The following is a 6,000-nucleotide window of genomic DNA, read 5'->3' as shown; positions in this document are numbered from 1 at the left end:
TTTCGCTGGGTTATACTGGGAGGAGTCTGCCCTGTTTCTCCCAGGCTGTGAGCTCTGCACTGCAATTGGACAGCGCTACAGCCTGGGAGAAGGACTGCCCAGGGAGAAACAGGGTAGACTCCTCCCAGTATAACCAAATCAGCGAAAATACCGGGAGAACGGAGCGGCGCCCCGGAATAATAGTAAGTGCAGTGAGATCCCGGGGCGCCGCTCTACACAGCCTGATAGTTATCTTACAATGTTTGGAACGATGAAAGGTCCTCTTTAAAGTGGTATACCGGTTAGTTTAACTATAAGATCAGTGGGGGTCTTACTGCTGGGGCCCCCAATGATCAGAAGAATGGGAGGCCCATTCCCCATGCAGCCCCCTGAAATCAATGGAGTGGACAGTTGGGCGTGCGTGTGGCCGCTCTATTCATTTCTATGGGAGTTCTGGAGATAGCTGAGTACACCGCTGTTAGCCCTTGCTATGTGAAATCTGACATATCCAGCATGTTAGTGAGAAACCAGAAAAGATAGTCCGTCAAGCAGACAGCAAGCTGATTTTGGGGGATATTTGAGATAACACAATAAAATTAAAATAATAAGGAATAAATAGGGAGCATTAAAAAATGGGGTTCAGAAGGAATGGGAAAATAGACCAAGGGGGGTACGAAAATGAGGGGGGGGGGGAATTGGAGAATAAAGGGGAAAATTATATGTGGCTGATCATCATTTATTCTCTATATGTTCCCTGATGAACTGTGACTAAAACCTCACAGGGAAAGGCATTATTTGTACTTTGTATACTGGATATGTTGGAACAGCTCATTTATATATGGTTATTATTTTTTTCATACAGCAATTGCTCATTAGCCATGACAGACTGAATGTGATCTACCAGCTATAGATATCTGCATCTTCAGGTCTAGAGGTGGTCTCTCTCCAAATGTCAGGGTATTCCTATTGTATACCAGGAGGTTCCTGACACAAGTTAACCCCTCCGTTTGTAGACAGGGCCCAATAGGGACAGACAACAGGGAGAGTGTTTTCCCCTCTGCTGTCTGTCTACTCTGCCTGACTAATTAACAAGGGGTTCATAGAGTTCATTATCGTAACAAATATATCATTATGTTTTAACCCCTTAAGGACTTAGGACGTACCGGTACACCATGTTTGCCGAGTCCTTAAGGACCCAGGACGTACCGGTACGTCCTAACTTTAAAACTACATTGTGGCGGGGGTTAATCGGAACAGGATGTCCGCTGAAATCATTCAGCGGGCATCCTGTCACAACGTCATATGACCCCCCCGCATCGGCGATCGCAGCAAACCGCAGGTCAATTCAGACCTGCGGTTTGCTGCGTTTCCGGTCCATTTGAGTCTCCGGTGACCCGATGAACCAGAAAAGGACAGTGATCGGTGGTGTGATTACACACCACCAATCACAGTCTGAGCATTTGGGGGAAGCGGTGCTGTACTTGGTGCTGGCGGTGCTGTCCTTGCTCAGCACTCGGGCTCCTTTTTGGCTAGACCCGGTGGCTGGACGCCGGTCAGTGCAGCCGAGAGGAGGACGTTTTGGGGCCTCGTGCTGCACATGGGTCTAGTGCAAAAACCCAGTGTCAGGCATTACTGGAGTGGGGACGTCCTCTACCAGACCCCACTCTACAGTATGGCCATGACACGCCCCCGGTTTGAGGCCATCCGGAAATGCCTGCATTATGCAGATAATGCAGCATGTCCCCCAGAGGTGATCCTGCCTATGACCATCTGTATATGATACGGCCGGTCATTGATCACTTCGGAGCCAAATTTGCGCAGGCCTACGTACCTGGTAGGGAGGTCGCAGTTGATGAGTCTCTCGTTGCGTTCAAGGGGAGACTCAGTTTCCGCAAATACATTCCCACTAAGCGGGCGAGGTATGGCGTGAAAATGTACAAAATTTGTGAGAGCACCTCAGAGTACACTTACAAATTTCGTGTGTACGAGGGGCGATATTCCCGTATTGAACGCCCAGAATGTCCCCCCCACTCTAGGTGTTAGCGGGAAACTCGTGTGGGACCTTATGCACCCACTGCTAGATAAGGGTTACCACTTGTACGTGGATAACTTTTATACTAGCATTCCCTTGTTCAGGTCCCTTGCCGCCAGATCCACGTCCGCTTGTGGGACCGTGCGGAAAAATCAACGCGGCCTCCCTACCTACCCCCTCCAGGTACCTATCCCCAGGGGTGAGACCCGTGCCCTTACCAGTGGAAACCTGTTGCTGGTCAGGTATAAGGACAAGAGGGATGTCCTTATACTGTCCACAATCCAAGGTAACAGCATCACCTCTGTCCCTGTGCGAGGTACCGCGGCAACGGTTCTCAAGCCCGATTGTATCGTCGACTACAATCGGTATATGGGAGGAGTTGATCTCTCTGATCAAGTCCTCAAGCCATATAATGCCATGCGCAAAACCCGGGCATGGTACAAAAAAGTTCCTCCAATTCTATGAGGCAGTCCTCAAGGACCTGATTTTTTCAGACCGGGAAAGAGCAGGCCGGAGTACCTTGGGAATTGGAGGCACCCGGATCGTCCCTGGCAAACACTTTCCAGGTGTGGTCCCCCATACTGAAAAGAAGGGACGAACCCAAAAAAGATGCAGAGTGTGTCACAAGAGGGGGATACGGAAGGACACTACCACTCAGTGTGACACTTGCCCCGATCATCCGGGCCTCTGCATTATCGATTGCTTCAGGGAGTATCACACTTCCATGGAGTACTAAATTTTTAGAATCCCCAACAGTCCCCTAGAGAACATAAAAAACTATGGCTCTCAGACTTTGGAGACACGGAAACACATTTTTTCCCCAAAAATATTAGTTTTAGTGCAGGCATCCTCAAACTGCGGCCCTCCAGATGTTGTAAAACTATAACTCCCAGCATGCCCAAACAACCTACAGCTATCAGCAGGGCATGGTGGGAATTGTAGTTTTACAACATCTGGAGGGCCGCAGTTTGAGGATGCCTGCTTAGTGTCTCCAAAGTCTGAGAGCCATACATATTGGGCATCGCAGCGTCCGTAAAAATCTTCTGTATAAAAATAACACTTAACCCAACCCCCCCGGATGAACAGCGTTAAAAAAAAACAAAAAAAAACAGTGTAAACAGTGTAAAAAAACAAAGCCATTTTTTGTCACCTAACATCACAAAAAGTGTAATAGCGAGCGATCAAAATGTCATATGCACCCCCCAATTAGTGCCAATAAAACCGCCATCTCATCCCGCAAAAAAATGAGCCCCTACATTAGATAGTCGCCCAACAAAAAAAAAAACCTGTAGCTCCCAGGCTATGGAGATACTAAAATAATTTTTTTTTTTGTTCCTAAAATGATAATATAGTGTAAAATCTAAATAAATTTTAAAATGTAGACATATTGGGTATCGCCGCGTCTGTAAGAATCTGCCCTATAAATATAACATTTGACCAAACCCCTCGGATGAACAGCGTTAAAAATATAAAATAAAAACTGTGCCAAAACACCAATTTTTTGGCAAAATTTCCATTTGAATCCTTTTTTTCCGGTAATAAAGCAAGGGTTAACAGCCAAACAAAACTAAATATTTATTGCCCTGATTCTGTAGTTTGCAGAAACACCCCATATGTGGTCGTAAATGGCTATGTAGCCACACGGCAGGGCATGGAACGAAGGGAACGCCATATGGTTTCTGGAAGGCAGATTTTGATGGACTGGTTTATTTACACCATGTCCCATTAGAAGCCCCCCTGATGTAGCCTAGACTAGAAACTCCCAAAAGGTGACCCCATCTAAGAAACTACACCCCTCAAGGTATTCAAAAGTTACTTTACAAACTTTGTTAACCCTTTAGGTGTTCCACAAAACTAAATAGCGAATGTAGAAACAATTAGAATTTAAATTTTTTGTTACCTTGCCTCAAAAAAGTGTAATATAGAGCAACCAAAAATCATATTTACCCTAAAATAGTCCCAAAACAACAACCACCTTATCCCGTAGTTTCCTAGATGGGGTCACTTTTATGCAGTTTCTACTCTAGGGGTGCAGCAGGGTGGCTTGAAAGGGTACATGGTGTAAATAAACCAGTACTGCCTTCCAAAAACCATATGGCGTTCCCCTTCTTCTATGTCCTGCCGTTTAGCCAAATAGTAGTTTACGACCACATATGGGGTGTTTCTGCAAACTACAGAATCAGGGCAACCCATATTGAGTTTTGTTTGGCTGTTAACCCATTTTTCCCAGTAATAAAGTAAGGGTTAAAATGGAAAATTTTCCCAAAAATTGAAATTCCAATTTTTTTTCTCCATCTGCCATTAACTCTTGTGGAACACCTAAAAGGATAACAAAGTTTGTAAACCCAGTTTTGAATACCTTGAGGGGTGTACTTTCTTAGATGGAGTCACTTTTTTGGAATTTCTATTCTAGGGGTGCAACGGGGATCTTGAAATGGGACATGGTATAAACAAAACCAGTCCTGCAAAATCTGCCTTCCAAAACCCATATGGTGTTCCCCTCCTTCCATGTCCTTCCGTTTGGCCAAACAGTAGTTTAGGACCACATATGGGGTGTTTCTGCAAACTACAGAATCAGGGCAACCCATATTGAGTTTTGTTTGGCAGTTAACCCTTGCTTTGTTCCTGGAAAAAATGGATTATATTGGAAAATTTTCCCCAAAAATCGAAATTCTTAAATTTTATGTCCATTTGCCATGAAGTCTTGTGGAAGACCTAAAGGGTTAACAACGTTTGTAAAAATCTGTTTTGAATACCTTGAGGGGTGTAGTTTCTAAAATAGGGGCATTTTGGGGTGGTTTCTATTACGTAAGCCTCACAAAGTGACCAGACCTGGACTGGTCCATAAAAAGTGGGATTTGGAAAATTTATGAAAAATTTCAAAATTTGCTTTTAAACTTCTAAGCTATGTAACATCCCCAAAAAATAAAATGTCATTCCCAAAATGATATAAACATGAAGTAGAAATATGGGGAATGTAAAGTCATCACAATTTTGGGGGGTATTACTATGTATTACAGAAGTAGAGAAACTGAAACTTTGAAATTTGCTAATTTTTCCACATTTTTTGTAAATTTGGTATTTTTTTATGCAAAAAAAATAACTTTTTTGACCCAATTTTAGCAGTGTCATGAAGTACAATATGTGACGAAAAAACAAACTCAGAACGGCCTGGGTAAGTCAAAGCTTTTTAAAGTTATCAGCACTTAAAGTGACACTGGTCAGATTTGCCAAAAATGGCCAAGTCCTTAAGGTGAAATAGCGCTGAGTCCTTAAGGGGTTAATGGTGGCAATTCTGTGAATACATTTCAATGTCGATGGCCGTTCTATATCCAAGTTACTGATGAGGCAGTGTAAACTGCAGAGAGGTGTAACGGCAACACCCCTCCTAGAGGCTAATTTGCATATATTAAAAATAAACTCAGCAATGCGGACACATATGAACATGGGACCAAGACAGATGCCTTCAGCTGCCAAGTGCACATGTAACAGGTCAGCCGGTGTCATAGGGACAAATCTGCTGACAGATGCCCTTTTATAGTAACCCCTCAGGCTCTCCCTTTACTAAAGCTCAGTTGCACCTCATTATAATCTTTTTTGCTCACTGGTTACTTGCTTGTACTTTTGCTCTTGCTGTATTGGAAATCAATTCTATGCACCGATTTAATGGTGAGCCTGTGATAGCCTTGTGTTTATACAAAGCAGCCAATCAGAGAAGGCAGAGCAGCGGCCTGAACTGATGATCATGTAGTGGGGGTGTCTCAGACTACCTCAGACCCCCTGTACACACTGCAGCCAAACTGGGGTCACAGATCTGCCCTAATGGAGATGATGAGCTAAATAAAAAAAACTGCCAAAAAGGAAGCATGGAGGAAAATAAATAGAAAGCAATCATCCCCTGCAGGTGCGGACCTACACATTTTTCAGCTCCTAAAGGCTAATTTAGACAGGCTGATGGAACTGCCGATTGTCGGGAAGGAAGCGTTCCT

The sequence above is a fragment of the Bufo bufo genome, chromosome 11, assembly GCF_905171765.1.
Source record: "Bufo bufo chromosome 11, aBufBuf1.1, whole genome shotgun sequence".
Lineage (NCBI taxonomy): Eukaryota > Metazoa > Chordata > Amphibia > Anura > Bufonidae > Bufo > Bufo bufo.
The sequence above is the reverse complement of the archived record's forward strand: the minus strand, read 5'-3'. Positions refer to the sequence as shown.